Below are 15,725 nucleotides of genomic sequence, written 5' to 3'. Positions count from 1 at the left end.
ACAAAGCAATGGAAAAGAAAATCCTAGAGCAACAGTCTCTTAAGTTATAAAGGAGGGTCACTGGGGACAAAAGGACTCCAACATTTCACAGAAAAAGTCCTCAGTAGAAATAAGGGAAACTAAATATTAGATTCAAAGTATATGGCGGAACTTACTAACTTATTTTACTGTTGAAATTCTTCTGCAATCTGAAAACGAGAAAAAAAATTCACTGAAAGCTGAATAACGTAAATACCGACTCCCAAGGAATTTTTCATCTGGTAGAGGATGTAAGTCATGAATACAAACAAGTACAAAGCAATGGGTATGACTGTGAATGAGAGAATGGGGGCCAAATAAGAGGAATAAATTAAGAGCTATGACTTACCCAGGAAAGAGAAGGCTAACTTTGGTGCCGAGTAAATCCAGGAAGACAACTTGGAGGGGGTGATTCTTGAGCTGAGCCTTGAAAGACAGAGAAAATTTTATTTTTATTTATTTTTTAAAAGACATTTTATCTTATTTTTATTTTTTTAAAGTTTATTTATTTATTCTGAGACAGAGAGAGAGAGAATATGAATGGGGGAGGAGCAGAGAGAGAGAGAGAATCCTGAGCAGGCTCTGCACTCACAGTGTAGAGCCTGATGCGGGGCTCGATCCCACAAACTGTGAGCTCATGATCTGAGCCAAAATCAAGAGTCAGATGCTTAACCGACTGAGCCACCTAGGCACCCTGACAAAATTTTAATAAGAGAGTATTCCAGGTAAAGACCTGAATGTAGGGAAGGGTATATCATGTGGAAACCCAAGCAGGCCAACAGGGCTCTGCACATGTCACAATTTGGGTGACAACACAACTGAAACCCCTCCTTGAAAAGAGCAGAGATTCAAGGGGTGCCTGGGTGGCTCAGTCGGTTAAGCGTCCGACTTCGGCTCAGGTCATGATCTCGCGGTTCGTGGGTTTGAGCCCCGCGTCAGGCTCTGTGCTGACAGCTCAGAGCCTGGAGCCTGCTTTGGATTCTGTGTCTCCCTCTCTCTCTGCCCCTCCCCCGCTCACACTCTGTCTGTCTGTCTCTCTCTCTCTCAAAAATAAATAAACACTAAAAAAAATTTTAAAAAAAAGAGCAGAGATTCTCAAGAGAAAAGTCGTTTCCAGAGGCAAACACAGGAAGGAACCAAAGAAGTCCCCCTCCCCCTGTCACTTTCCTTGTTTTCCCTTGGATGAGAGGAACACTACTCAAAACTATGGGGAAGAAGAAGATAAAATGCAAAGTCCGCGATAAATTCTCCAGCTTACATACCAGAGGATTCTGAATCCACAATATCGAATGAAGATACTTACATCGCGGGGTCTATTCTGTCCTGTATTTTATCTAACGGTAAAATAAAGTGGCACTCCCTCCATTCCCTCCTGTGCAATGACCTTCCCATGGAGATGCCAAAACGCATCCTGAATCCATCCAGCCTTCTCCGTCTCAACCGTCATCCCCCTAGTCTGAGCCACGATCCTCTCTCCCCCAGTCCAGGGCAACAGCCGCCTGACTGGTCTCCCCACTTAGTCACTGGCACCTTCTATAAGCCGCGCCCGCACACCGCAGTCAGATCACCCAGGGATATCTTGGGATGAGGTAAACAACTCGCATTTCATTTTCAACTTTTCCTTTTGAAATGTTACAGACTTACCCGTCCCCCCAAAAAGTTGCAACAACAGTCCGAAGAGTCTGCTCACCCAGATTGCTCAAGTATTAACATCTTATATAACCACAGTACACTATTATAAATCAAGAAATTAATATTCATGCAGTTCTACAATCAATAGCCAGGATTTTATTTTCTCCATTTGCCCCAACAATGTCCTTTTTCTGGTCGGGGATCACATATGTTTTCTTTGACGCCTTTAATCTAGAAGAGTTCCTTGGTCTTTTTTTTTTTTTTTTTTTTTTTTTTTTGTCTTTAATGACCATGATACTTTTGAAAAGCACCCGCTGGTTTCAGTTTGGGGTTTATCTGATGGTTCATCGTGTCTCTATTTCAGTTACGTGTTTTGCCCAGAACAGTACAGATATGATATTGTGTCCTTCTCAGTGCATCCTACCAAGAGGCACATGGTAGAAGTTTGTTCAATTACTGGCGATGTTAACTTTGACCAGTTGGTTAGGGTAGTCTGCCCAGTTTCTCCCCAGTGGCGTTCCTATTTTGCCCTTTGTAATGAGTAAGCATTTTGTGGGGAGATGTTTAAAAACTATATACACTGTTTCCATCATACTTTTGTCCATTAATTTTAATATTCTTCAACGATTCTTGCCTGAAATGGTTATTACTGTGGTGCTTGCCGAATAAGTTTCTATTTTCATTATTCTTGTTACATTTTATTAATTGGAATGCTATTGTAAACAAGTGCTTTTCCTTCTCCCTCATTTATTTACTTATTCAGTTATTTCTTCATATTCGTGTGGACTCATGGATTCTTATTTTACTCTATGGCTTATAATCCATTACTGTCATTAATCATCTTGTTGCTTACATTGTCGCAGATTTCGGCATTGGAAACCCCCTCAAATGGACTCCTGCATCCTTTCTAACACATCCCCATGGCCCTCCATACTTTCTGGCGATGGAAGACATTCCAAGCTCATCTAATAGTCTCCTTGTCCCAGCCCAGGAATCGGCCGTTTCTACAAGAGTTCTGGTTCCTTTCATTTGGAGAGTGCTATTCTATATATACATCATATATATGTGTATATATATATATATACATCATGTATATATATCATATATATACTATATATATATTAGTACATATATGATATATATTATAATACTATAGTATTACTATAGTAAATACTAATATATATAGTATATCATACTAATATATATGATATATACATTAGCACATGTGAGTTGGGGAGAAGAGCAGAGAGAGAGAATCTTTTTTTTTTTTTTTCAACGTTTATTTATTTTTGGGACAGAGAGAGACAGAGCATGAACGGGGGAGGGGCAGAGAGAGAGGGAGACACAGAATCTGAAACAGGCTCCAGGCTCTGAGCCATCAGCCCAGAGCCCGACGCGGGGCTCGAACTCAAGGACCGTGAGATCGTGACCTGGCTGAAGTCGGACGCTTAACCGACTGCGCCACCCAGGCGCCCCAGAGAGAGAGAATCTTAAGCAGGCTCCACACTCAGCATGGAGCCAGATGCGGGGCTCGATCCCATGATCTGGGATCCAGATCTGAGCCAAAATCACGAGTTGAACAATCAACCAATGGAGCCATCCAGGAGCCCCTAGAGAATGCTATTTTATTTTTTTTAAGTTTATTTGTTTGTTTTTGAGAGAGAGAGAAAGAGAGCGAGAGAGAGAGAGAGAGAAATGGAGAGGGAGGGGCAGAGAGAGAGAGAGGGAGACAAAGAATCCCAAGCAGGCTCTTTGCTGACAGTGCAGAGCCCGACACGGGGCTCGAACTTACCAACCCTAAGATCATGAGCTGAGCCGAAATCAAGAGTCACACACTTAACCGACTGAGCCACCCAGGCGCCCCAAGAATGCGGTTTTAAAACCAAGATCTGAATGTCTAGTGTGCCCATTGGTATTGCGGTATCATTGCTTCTAAGCCTCCCCGGCAGACAAAGCTAGGAACCATATGTATATATACAAACAACTCTATTTCCATATCTATCTCTGCGTGAGTGTGTGGTGTGGGTGTGCGCATGTAAAACACCGTATTCATACTGATACCTCTAATCACTGCCAGTCTCCTGTCTCTTCTTATGTGTAACTCCTTCCTCTAAAAGTGTAAAGTCTGGCTCTCCTTATTCACAATGTATCCTTTGCTCAATACTAGAATATACATAAAGTAGATTCAGAATTGCTAACCCACACCCCTGTGGAAAACACACCTACTATCTAGAGTACAGTATTTACTTACGGTTTGGGGGTGATTTTTTTTTTGTCTTGAGCCTTAGAACAGCGGTTCTCGAAGTGTGGTCCCTGAACCAGCATCATTAGCTGCATCTGAGGACTTGTTGGAAATGCAAATTCTTGGGGTATCTTAGGTGGCTCAGCCGGCTGAGCATCCAACTTTGGCTCAGGTCATGATCTCACATTTGTGGGTTCGAGCCCCCCATCAGGCTGTGTGCCGACAGCTGGGAGCCTGCAGCCTGCTTTGGATTCTGTGTCTCCCCCCCCCCCCCGCGCCCCTCCCCTGCTCACGCTGTCTCTCAAAAAATAAAATGAAACGTTAAAAAAAATTTTTTTAAAGAAATGTAAATTCTTGAGCTCCACCCTGGACCTACTGAATTAGAAATGCTGGAGGTGGAGATCGTCACCCAGAGCTCTTCAACAAGCTCCCCAGGTGACTCTGACGCACCCCAAAGTTTGAGAACCACTACTGTAGAGCACATAGTCAAAATACTCTTTTCCGAAGTTATTTAGTGCATCAGTCTGCTCGGGTTGACAAAACTAAACAGCCCAGATGGGTGACTTAAACAGTAGAAATTTATGGGGCGCCTGGGTGGCGCAGTCGGTTAAGCGTCCGACTTCAGCCAGGTCACGATCTCGCGGTCCATGAGTTCGAGCCCCGCGTCGGGCTCTGGGCGGACGGCTCGGAGCCGGGAGCCTGTTTCCGATTCCGTGTCTTCCTCTCTCTCTGTTCCTCCCCCGTTCATGCTCTGTCTCTCTCTGTCCCCAAAATAAATAAACGTTGAAAAAAAAATTAAAAAAAAAAAGAAATTTATTTCTCACAGTTCTCTAGGCTAGAAGTCCAAGATCAAGGGGTCAGCAAGGTTGGTTTCTCCTGAGGACTCTCTCCTTGGCTTGCAGATGGCCGCCTTCTCACTGCGTCCTCACACGAACTTTTCTCTGTGCATATCCTGCAATCCCTTCCTTTTCCTATAGAGACTGGTCATATTGGATTAGGGTCCCACCCTTATGACTTCGCTTAACGTTAATTACAACCTTTTTTAATGTTTATTTATTTATTTTGAGAGAGAGAGAGAGAGAGCGCGCGCGCACGAGCACAGGAGGGTCAGAGAGAGAGGGAGAGAGAATTACAAGTAGACTCCGTGCTGTCACCGCAGAGCCCGACATGGGGCTCGATCTCGCGAACCGTGAGATCGTGACCTGAGCCAAAATCAAGACTCGAACACTCAACCGACTGAGCCACCCAGGCGCCCCTAATGTTAATTACACCCTTAAAGGCCCTACTGGCAAATACCGTCACACTGAAGGTTAGGGCTTCAACACATGAATTTTGAGGGGACACATTTCAGCCCATAACACTCAGGTTAGTTATTGCCGCCCACTCCTTCATTACGTCTGTTATTCATTTGTAATACAGTTAGTTCCTTTGTTTCTGTCCATATTCCATTTTGGGTTCCCTTGTCACCCACCCTCCCTCCCTCCCTTCCTTTTTAGTATGTGAAACATTAACACAGTCCTAGAAATCAGAACTCAATACACAAGAACAGTTCCCGTCCCTCCTACCTCATTCCCTGCCCTTTCTACCCTCTTCCCATCCACCCCTGCCAATTCCCAACCGCATTACTTTTTGGTGTATCTTTCCACACAAGGAGTATTGGCTTTCCATGGCTCCTGTAACAAGTGACCACAAATTCGGGGGCTCAGAATGCCATAAATGTATTAGATTGCCGTTTTGAAGGCCCGAAGTCCAGAATGAGATTCACGAGGCTAAAGCGGCAGGCGTCAGCAGGGCTGTGTTCTTTCTGGGGGCTTTACGGGAGAATCTAACCCCTTGTCTTTCCAGCCTCTATGCGCTGCCTACATTCCTCGACTATGGACCCTTCTTCCACCTTCTGGCCAGCAGCACAGCATCTTCAGACCTCTCTGTGAGCCCTGCTGCCATCTGCAAACCTCTGTCCTCTGAGCCTCTTCCGTCTTCCTCTTACAAGGACCCTTGTAATCCTACCGGACCGCCAGGGGAATGCCCTCAGGTCTCCATCCTTAACTTAATCACAGTTGCGAAGTCCCTTCTGTCACGTAAAGCAGGGCACTCAGTTCTGGGCTTTAGTATGTGAACACCTTTGGGGGAGGCCATCATTCTCCCACACAGATATTTGCTTAAGTTTTTAAAAACGCAGAGTGGGGGCGCCTGGGTGGCGCAGTCGGTTAAGCGTCCGACTTCAGCCAGGTCACGATCTCGCGGTCCGCGGGTTCGAGCCCCGCATCGGGCTCTGGGCTGATGGCTCAGAGCCTGGAGCCTGTTTCCGATGCTGTGTCTCCCTCTCTCTCTGCCCCTCCCCCGTTCATGCTCTGTCTCTCTCTGTCCCCCAAAAAATAAAATAAACGTTGAAAAACGCAGAGTGACAGATCTTGGAATTCGCCTTCTTACAATCATGAAAACAGCTGCCCTCTCTTCTTAGAATGAGCCCCACCTCTTCACCCTCTGGCCTCCTTTGCCTCTTTCCATCTCCTCGACTCTGCCAAATCCTTTACGGCTTCAAGCCTTTGCACTTACTCTTTCTCCGCCTAGAATATTCTTTCTCCAGCTCCTCTCATGGTTGGCTCATTCTTCCAGTCTCCTCTCGAATGTCACCTCTTTAAAGGAGTTCTCCTGGATCGCCACGTAGATAACAGCCCGTCTCGGTAACTGTGGTTTGGCCTACGTATTTTCTTTACGTTGAGCACAGTCCGTAATAGATTCTGTATCAGTTTGTAAACTGGCCCATCTGACTCACTAGAACGTAATCTCCGTGAGGGCGGAGACTGTGGATATCCCTGTATATCCGTAATATCTGGCACGGTATTGGGCCCCCAGTAGGCACTCCATAAGTGTTGACGGGATGGATGAATGCGACTCCAGTTCGGGGGCCCAATGTAGGATAAGTGCGTTGCTGGTCTATATAGACTAAACGTAACAACCTGTTACCGTACCCTGCTGCTGGGGGCTTTCACAATTCCCAGTCCAGCGCGATATCCTATATGTCATTCATTCATTAAGTGTTCGCTGAATAGCTAATACCCACACACAACACTACAAGGGAGCAACTATTGCTATTGTCCCCATTTTACTGACGAGAAAACTGGGGCTCAGCGCAGTCGCGTGGCCAAGGACGCGCGGCCAGGAAGCTACCATATGCTAGGCTTCAGGCTGGGCTCAGGGGCTATACCAGAGAGTGCCTGCACAAGGTCCTTGCCTTCTCTGGGGGAGAATCTGAGAAGGAATCCGTGCTTACGGGGTAGGGTGCTAAGTGTTATCAAAGAGGCCTGCCAGGGTGCCGTGGGAGCACTGGCGTGGGACGGTGAAATCAGGGTGAGGAGTCAGAGGGGGCTTCTGGGAGGAGGAGGCATTTGAACCAAATGTGAAGCCTACGGAGATCCTAGCTAGATCAAGGCAAGACCGACTAGCCAGCTGTGATAGGGCTCACAGGCTATGGTTCACCTCGCTGACACGTCCGTCTTCCTGCGGGCTGGCCTTCGCCTCAGCCTTGCAGGATGAGAAACCCAATACTGGAAGCAACCTAGAATTATCCAGAATTGGGAATACCGGCACATGCTAATCCAGCTCAGGAGAGAACGAGGTTTGTAAATCAGAGCATACGTTTGTTCATTTAACGCGGAGCCGGGCATTCCCTCCCACAGGCCTGTGTACTGAGGCGGTCTTCCAGCCAGCCTAGAACAGGGCTCCGCCCACTTTTTCTTTCAAGGGCCAGGCAGTAAATACGTTTAGTTTTCGGGGTGATATGATCTCTGCACCCCTACCCCACCGTGCCATTACGGGGCAATAAAGCAGTGAGTGATAGATACCACATAAACAAATCAGTGGGCCCGTGTTCCGATGAGACTTTATTTACTAAAATAGGTGGCAGGGTTTATGGACCCCTGGCCTAGAATAAGAGAAGTAGTTACAAGACTGAAATGCTGAATCACGTCGACGCGTCCACTGATACAAGAGAGATAAACCTACCTCCGGTATCAGATTGGGCACGTTCTCTCCTAAACAGTGCTTCGATGGACACTGCCATCATTTGCCTCTCTAGCCCTCTGGTACCTGCAGGGGGAAAGAGCAGCCTCCATTTTTACAGATGTTTCCCCGATAAAAAGTGACAGATCCGGCAATGTGAACACTTACGAGAGGCACTCGCATGTCAATTCCATGAAGAGAGAGAGAGGATTTTTTTCAATTAGACAGAATCTTGTATTTTTACAAAAGCGGTAAATGTCCAATGTAGAAAATTAGAAAAGATAAGAAAACAGAAACATTATATTCCCACCACCCGGAAATGACCACTATTAAGAGCTTAGTATAGGGGGCGCCTGGGTGGCTCAGTCGGTTGAGCGGCCGACTCTTGATTTCAGCTCAGGTCATGATCTCACAATCATGAGATCGAGCCTTGCATAGAGCTCGGCACTAGGCGTGAAGCCTGCTTAGGGTTCTCTCTCTCTCTCCCTCTGCCTCTCCCCCACTTGCACTCTTTCTCTCTCTAAAAAAACTTCAAAAAAAAAACAAATTAGGGGGCGCCTGGGTGGTTCAGCGAGTTAAGCGTCAGGTCACGATCTCGCGGTTCGTGGGTTCAAGCCCAGCATCGGGCTCTCTGCTGACAGCTGGGAGCCTGGAGCCTGCTTCAGATTCAGGGTCTCCCTCTCTCTCTGCCCCTCCCCCGCTTGTGCTCTTTCTCTCTCTCAAAAATAAATTTAAAAATTTTTTTTAATTTTTATTTAAAAATCAACATTTAAACATTGGAATTAGACAAAAATAAACATTAAACGTTATTTTTCATGTTTTTACTTTAAAAAATTATTTTAATGTTTATTTTTTTTTTAATTTTTTTTTCAACGTTTTTTTATTTATTTTTGGGACAGAGAGTGACAGAGCATGAACGGGGGAGGGGCAGAGAGAGAGGGAGACACAGAATCGGAAACAGGCTCCAGGCTCCGAGCCATCAGCTCAAAGCCTGACGCGGGGCTTGAACTCACAGACCGCGAGATCGTGACCTGGCTGAAGTCGGACGCTCAACCGACTGCGCCACCCAGGCGCCCCAAATGTTTATTTATTTTTGAGAGAGAGAAAGAGCACAGGCGCAGGAGGGTCAGAGAGAGAGAGACACAGAATGTGAAGCAGGCTCCAGACCCTGAGCTGTCAGCACAGAGCCCGATCTGGGGCTCGAACCTACGAGCCATGAGATCATGACCTGAGCCGAAGTCGGACGCTTAACCGACTGAGCCACCCAGGGGCCCCCCCCCCCCAAAATTTTTCTTAATAAAAATAAAAAATAAAATAAAAAAAAGACCTTACTATATATATCCTTCCAGATCAAGAATTCCTCCAAGTTTACATAATACGTATATGCACTTTCTACCAAAATGAGATAATACGTGTACATATGCTTTCTAACTGCTTTTTTCAGCTAATCACCTCCACCATTTTGTGTTAGTCAATGTTCACCTCATCTAATACCCATCCATAGTCAAATTTCCCTACTTTTCCCCAAGTGTCCTATAACGCTAGCTTGTTCAAATCAGGATCCAATCTCAGACCACACATTGCATCTTAAGTCTCTTCATTTGGAATAGTATCCTTTTTCAGGACAGGGGTTTTGCTTCCTGCTGTATCCCCAATGCCTTTAACAGTTCTTGATACACGATAGTATCTCAATAGACGTTTACAGAATTATTTTTTAATGTTTATGTATATATTTTGAGAGAGAGAGAGCGCGCAGGGAAGGGGCAGAGAGAGGGAGGGTGGGAATCCCAAGCAGGCTCCGCGCTGTTAGCGCGGAGCCCGATGCAGGGCTTGAACTCAGGAACCGTGAGATCCTGACTTGAGCCAAAATGAAGAATCAGGCTCTTAACCAACTAAGCCACCCAGGTGCCCTAATAACTAACGAATGAATACAAAACTTGGGGGAATGGGGGTTTCACCCTAGAGCTTATCTCACCCACCCATCACCCTTTATCTCCATTTTACAGATAACAAAAATCAGGACCAGAGAAGTGAAGCGACTTCCCAAGGTCACCCAGCAAGTATGTGGCAATTGCTTTCCGTTTCTCTGTTTACTCTATTAAACCAAGGGCTGTCAAACTTTTTCTGTGAAGAGCGGAAAATAAATATTTTAGGCTTTATAATACAATATGATAAAAATATAATAATTGCACGGTTTTGTGATGCAGGTCTACTGATGAAAAAAATGGAATAGAAGAAAAATATTTTGTTTAATTGTGGTTGAAAGTTCATGTTCAAACTGATGTTCAAGATCAAACTGATTGTAAATGTTCATCTGATAAAACGTTCTTAGCTCGTGGGTCACAGTTGGCCAATCTATGTCTTATACTATGTAGCTTGTCTGTGATTTGGCTTTTTCCTTGTACGTTTGAGTGAAAGTAACATCCTTTTTTTTTTTTTTTCCTAATATAATTTATTGTCAAATTGGCTTACAACATCCTTTTTAATGAACAGTTAGAATTGGGTTCTGGCCGGGGCGCCTGGGTGGCTCAGTCGGTTGAGCGTCTGACTTCGGCTCAGGTCACGATCTCACAGTTTGTGAGCTCGGGCCCCACGTCAGGCTCTGTGCTGACAGCTTGGAGCCTGCAGCCTGCTTCGGATTCTGTGTCTCCCTCTCTCTCTGCCCTCCCCTACTCATGCTCTGTCTCTCTCTCAAAAATAAACATTAAAAAAAAAAAAAAAAAGAATTGGGTTCTGGCCTACTGCAGTTATGTGGTACTAAAGTACCAACGAGGACAACTCCCTAGCCATTCCTTTAAAATGCATGATCTTGTCTTGCTTCAGTTACCCTAGTACCTGTTGGTAATGCCTGCCTTCTGTGGTTAAACTTGCAAGAAGGTAGGTTGCCTTATGACCGTGGCTTTCATAATTAACCCTGTGTTCCCATTTAACGTGGCTGACCAATTTAGAAATCAGTGCAGGGCGCCTGGGTGGCTCAGTCAGTTGAGCAACCGACTTCGGCTCAGGTCATGGTCTCAAGGTTTGTGGGTTCAAGCCCCGCGTCAGGCTCTGTGCTGACAGCCTGCCTGTGCTCAGTTCCATCAGAGCAGGTAACACACGGTACTACGATTATGTTCCTCTGTCTCCCTCTTGGAGCCATGAGCTCCTTGCACGGATGGGCTGTGTATTATTCATTTCAGCAACTCGATTTGATAACATTGAAAAAGCCAGTCATTAAAGCAAAGTGAAACTAGTTAAGCAAATACCACTCCATCTAGGCAAACGAACATCACAGTGAGATACCAAACGAAAGACAAAACAAGTGTTGGTGAGGAGACGGAGAAACTGGAACCTTCATAATTTACCGACAGCAACATTAAATGGTGCAGACACTTTCGAAAAGAGCCCGGAAGTTCCTAAAAATAAAAAAGCTTAAACATAGAGTTGCCATAGAGGACCCAGAAATTCCACTCCTACCCCAGGGAATGGGTGCACATGGTCCTTGCCTTCTCTAGTGGAGAGTCAGAGAATGAATTCAAATTCATTCGCAGGGCAGTGTGCAAAGTGTTGTGATAGAGGTCGGCAAAGGGTGTTAAGGGGAAACACCAGCAAAGAAAGGGCAGCGAAAGCAAGAGAATTGAAAACACATGTCCAGGGGCGCCTGGGTGGCGCAGTCGGTTAAGCATCCGACTTCAGCCAGGTCACGATCTCGCGGTCCTGAGTTCGAGCCCCGCGTCGGGCTCTGGGCTGATGGCTCAGAGCCTGGAGCCTGTTTCCAATTCTGTGTCTCCCTCTCTCTCTGCCCCTCGCCCGTTCATGCTGTCTCTCTCTGTCCCAAAAATAAATAAACGTTGAAAACACATGTCCACACAAATGTTCTCAATTATTGCATCACTCTTAATAACCAAAAAATGAAAGCAACCCAATTGTCCATTGACTGATACATGGAGAAACAAATGTGGTATATCCACACCATTGAATATTATTCAGCTATAGACAGGAATTACATGCTGGTAAGTGCTACAACACAGATGAAACTAGAAAACATCACGCTAGGTGAAAGAAGCCAGTCCCCAAAGACCACATAGTGTATGATTCCATTCATATGAACTGTCCAGAAGAAGCAACTATATAGAGCCAGAAGAGGGATAAATGGTTGCTTAGGGCTAGAGGTCGGAGGGGAGATTAACTGCAGACAGCTTTATGGGCATTTGCTCCGGGGTGGCTGGGGAGGAAAATACTCTAAAACCAGAATGTGCTGACAGGTGCGCAACTCTGCCAATTTACTAAAAATAATTGTACACTTAAAATGAGTGAAGTTTCGGGGCGCCTGGGTGGCTCAGACGGTTAAGTGGCCGACTTCGGCTCAGGTCACGGTCTCGCGGTCCGTGAGTTCGAGCCCCGCGTCGGGCTCTGGGCTGACGCTCAGAGCCTGAGCCTGCTTCGGATTCTGTGTCTCCCTCTCTCTGACCCTCCCCCGTTCATGCTCTGCCTCTCCCTGTCTCAAAAATAAATAAAACGTTAAAAAAAATTAAAAAAAAAATGAGTGAAGTTTCTAGCGTGCAAAGCGTAACGCTCTTTTGAAAACCCCTCAATCTATCACCTTATTGAATCTCTCTCTAAATTAACCCCCCCTCCCCCAGCTGGACTACCCCCACTACAAGACCTGGTAAGGACAGTGGTGAATGCAGTTTCTCAGGCATTTTTGTCGGTTGGGGCTGGGGGGTGTGCTGATAGAGACATCAAAGTCGGCAGAGGGGTGTGTGTGTGTGTGTGTGTGTAACTGTAAGACATCTTGAGGTGTACGATGCGTTTCCGGCTGAGTGTTCCAAGCGTGTAATGCGGGCGACCCCGCGGCCTCTGCCAGGTCAAGCGGGAGCGTCCCTGAAGTCCCTACTCCAAGTGAGAGACGTAGTCACTTTTTGCAACTCTTAAGCCCCCGTTCACGACCAAGTGAATGTCCCATCGGGGCATATCCGTGAAAATGTCGATTTGGGGGTACGGGGCGGGGGTGATTTGCTCAGTGCTTATTGGGCAAGGAGGTCCCGCCAGAGCAGCCACATGATCCAAACTCGCCCCCCACCCCCGGCGCTGGGCGCGCTCCCATGGGGTCCTCCAGGGGACAGCGCGTCCCTCCAAGGGCGGCGGGGAGGTGCGACGGGATGTGACAGCACCTCTCCGAGCTAGGGGAAAGCCTGGCACCGAGCCCCCCCTCTTTGCCTTGCGGGGAGGGCCAAACCGGCCACAAAGCCGGAGTGAGGCGTCTCCTGGTGCCTGGGAAACTCACGCGGCTGCTCGTCAGCGTCCCCGGGAGGTTACAGGTCAGGGAGCCCGGACCGGAGTCGCCGTCGCCGCCGCACCACCCCCGAGTGGCCCGCGCGGAGCGTTAGGAGAAGGGCGGGGGGGGGGCGGGAAGCAGGCCGAGCGCGCCCGCAGCCGGAGGGGCCACCGGGCGGACGCCGGGACCCGGGACCCGGCGCGCGGTTGTCCGGTCACGTGGCCACCGCCCCTCTGCGCCCGAGGTTGTGGCGCACAGCGCCCCCTGGTGACCAGCGGCGGGCACGGCCGCGGGGACCGGCGGGGGCCGGCTTCCGGTGCACCAGGCAGCCCAGGTGAGGCCTCGGCCTCTGCGGGGGAGGGTGGGGGAGGGGGTGGCATTGATCGCCGCGGGCCGCCCCCCCCCCCCCCCCCCCCGGCGATACAGGACGCCGAGGGGAGCCCACCCAGACCCAAACTGGCATCTCTGAAGGCCTTTGCCTTCCACCCTGCCCTCCTTCTCCCCAGGGACCCCGAAGAGGGCTGAGGGGCCCAATGATTGTCTTGAACCTGGACCTCAGCTCCCTTCTGCAAAAATGGAACAGAATAAGGCAGGTTGGTTGAAGGTGGGCCTTTCTTGATGCTCCTGAAAAGAATGTATCTGCAGGTGCTTGGATGTGAGCTCATTACCTCCCTGAGCCTCAGTTTCCTCCTCGATAAAATAGGGATGATAGCTTGAGGAGGTGTTCGGGAGGACTAAATAAAAGAATCCACCTGTTAAAAATAAGACAGCCATCCTGCAATGGAGTCGCTTATGCTAAACTTGGAGGCGGGGGGCGGGGGGGGGGGGGCACCAAACCCAGACTTAATTTGGGCTTCAGCCTCTCCCAGAAATGGAATCCTAAAGCAGTGGGGAATCACCTGGTCAGTACCAGTGAAGTAGCCGGGCCAACCTGCCATCCCTGAAAGGAAAGCGACCTCCCCACATCCAGTCCACTTTTTGCTAGTGTCTTCCTTGTTCCTGCTCCCTTCGGTGTAAAAAAAAAAAAAAAAAAAAAAAAAAAAAAGTCTTTCATTTTGTACAGTTCCTCCAAGCTTCTTTCTGTCTGCTAGATGGAATGCTGCCCAAACGGTGAATCGTTAAAGAAAGCCAATAAGATCTTTAAAATTTCCTCAGTTGAATTTTGGGTTTTAACATACCTAACAGGTTCGGCAGACTGGTGAAAAGCTAGTTATGTAAATTGTTCCTCCAGGCTTAGCAAACACCTAAGAATAGGGGTCATTTTTTCTCGAGATTCAGGGAAACAGAAGAATTTCGCCACCACAAAATAAACACATACCTAAGGTGAGTTGTTCATAAAAATGGTAAATATATGAGAATTAAGACAGTCTGTTGCCACACTCAGCCTCGACCCTGAGAAATAAAACCGCACGGGTACTGGCTACATCAACAGGACTTGGATAGTCCGCTGTCTTCATGTGAATTTCTTTCCCAGGACGGTCCTGTCCAGGCAAAAGTTTCTTCATTACAGGAACTTTCTCAGAGTACCGTCAACTCTTCAGCGGAAAAGCAGCAACAGTTTGCACTGTTCAAATCCTTCCCTTTTTTCAAAATCCTCCCTTGCTGCTTCCACCAGTCCGAGCCTGTTGACATCATGATCCTTATCCAATCGTAATCAAGTCTCTGTGTTGAAAGACCCTCTCTGCCTTAAATCAAACCTGCATTTCTCAGTAAATTCTGACCTTTCCTTTCCTCCCTGAAACGCTATCACAACTTTGGGAGGTGGGGTTCTCCCTGACCAAGGTAAGGAATGCATTCCGCTTTGTCAAATCCGCAGGTAGTGTTGGTGATATTTCAGGAGTCAGCATTTGACAGCCTCCGTCCCCGAGCCCCGCAGAGATCCCCTGGGGAAGCTGGGACCTCCTCACTAGAGCTCAAGACCTTCAGCTGCAATCACTGGGCTCCTCTGAGGCCTCTTAAACTTCCTGTTCGGGGCTCTTCTGACCACAAAGGTGGGGTGTGTAGGTTTCACGCCCTTTGAAGTACTGATCCCTTTCCTGATCCCCAGTTGCTAAGGTTGCTAACCCTGGGGTCGTCACATCAACCCCCCCCCCCCCCCCCGTGAGAAGCCAGTTCTCTCCACGGGCACTCCACCATCCTATAGCTAAGCTTGAAGTCTCTCCTTCCATTCAAATCTTCGAAGAGAGTGCCCAAAAGAGTCTTATCATTTTCTTACTGTTTCAGATTTTATAATAATGCCTGTCCCTTGTTATTTGCAGAAGTTTCCACCAGTTAATTCTAATTAATTCATTGCTTTTCCGAGGACAACATTCCTACCTACTACAACGAATGCTCAGTATTTGTCAGGCAGTAACAACAGTGTTTATTGCTTGTAGGGTTGTTTGGGTTTTTTTGTATGTTTTTATACTTGCTTAGACTTTACTGCCCCCCCCCCACCCGGACACAGACACCGCTGCTTACAAGCCAGCGTTAATTTCTGCTCTTGAGGGGCGCCTGGGTGGCGCAGTCGGTTAAGCGTCCGACTTCAGCCAGGTCACGATCTCGCGGTCCGTGAGTTCGAGCCCCGCGTCGGGC

The 15,725-nt window shown here is 47.5% G+C and overlaps 1 long non-coding RNA gene across 3 annotated transcripts in view; it reads right to left on the bottom strand.

Annotated features, from left to right (window-relative positions):
• LOC121025483 (uncharacterized) overlaps positions 1 to 13,361 on the bottom strand; it is an 88,776-nt gene extending 75,415 nt beyond the window's left edge. For all 3 annotated transcript variants that reach the window (XR_005788067.1, XR_005788066.1, XR_005788068.1), the window contains exons 1-2: positions 13,161 to 13,361; positions 368 to 444 (exon numbers count right to left, since the gene is read on the bottom strand). This is a non-coding gene — a long non-coding RNA (uncharacterized LOC121025483). The remainder of the gene's footprint in view (positions 1 to 367; positions 445 to 13,160) is intronic.
• Positions 13,362 to 15,725: the final 2,364 nt, after the last annotated feature.

This window comes from Herpailurus yagouaroundi, unplaced genomic scaffold (assembly GCF_014898765.1).
Source record: "Herpailurus yagouaroundi ecotype Mexico unplaced genomic scaffold, PumYag 67641, whole genome shotgun sequence".
NCBI classification, from domain to species: Eukaryota; Metazoa; Chordata; class Mammalia; order Carnivora; family Felidae; genus Herpailurus; species Herpailurus yagouaroundi.
Note: the sequence above shows the minus strand (reverse complement) of the source record. Positions and strands in the feature narration are given on the sequence as shown.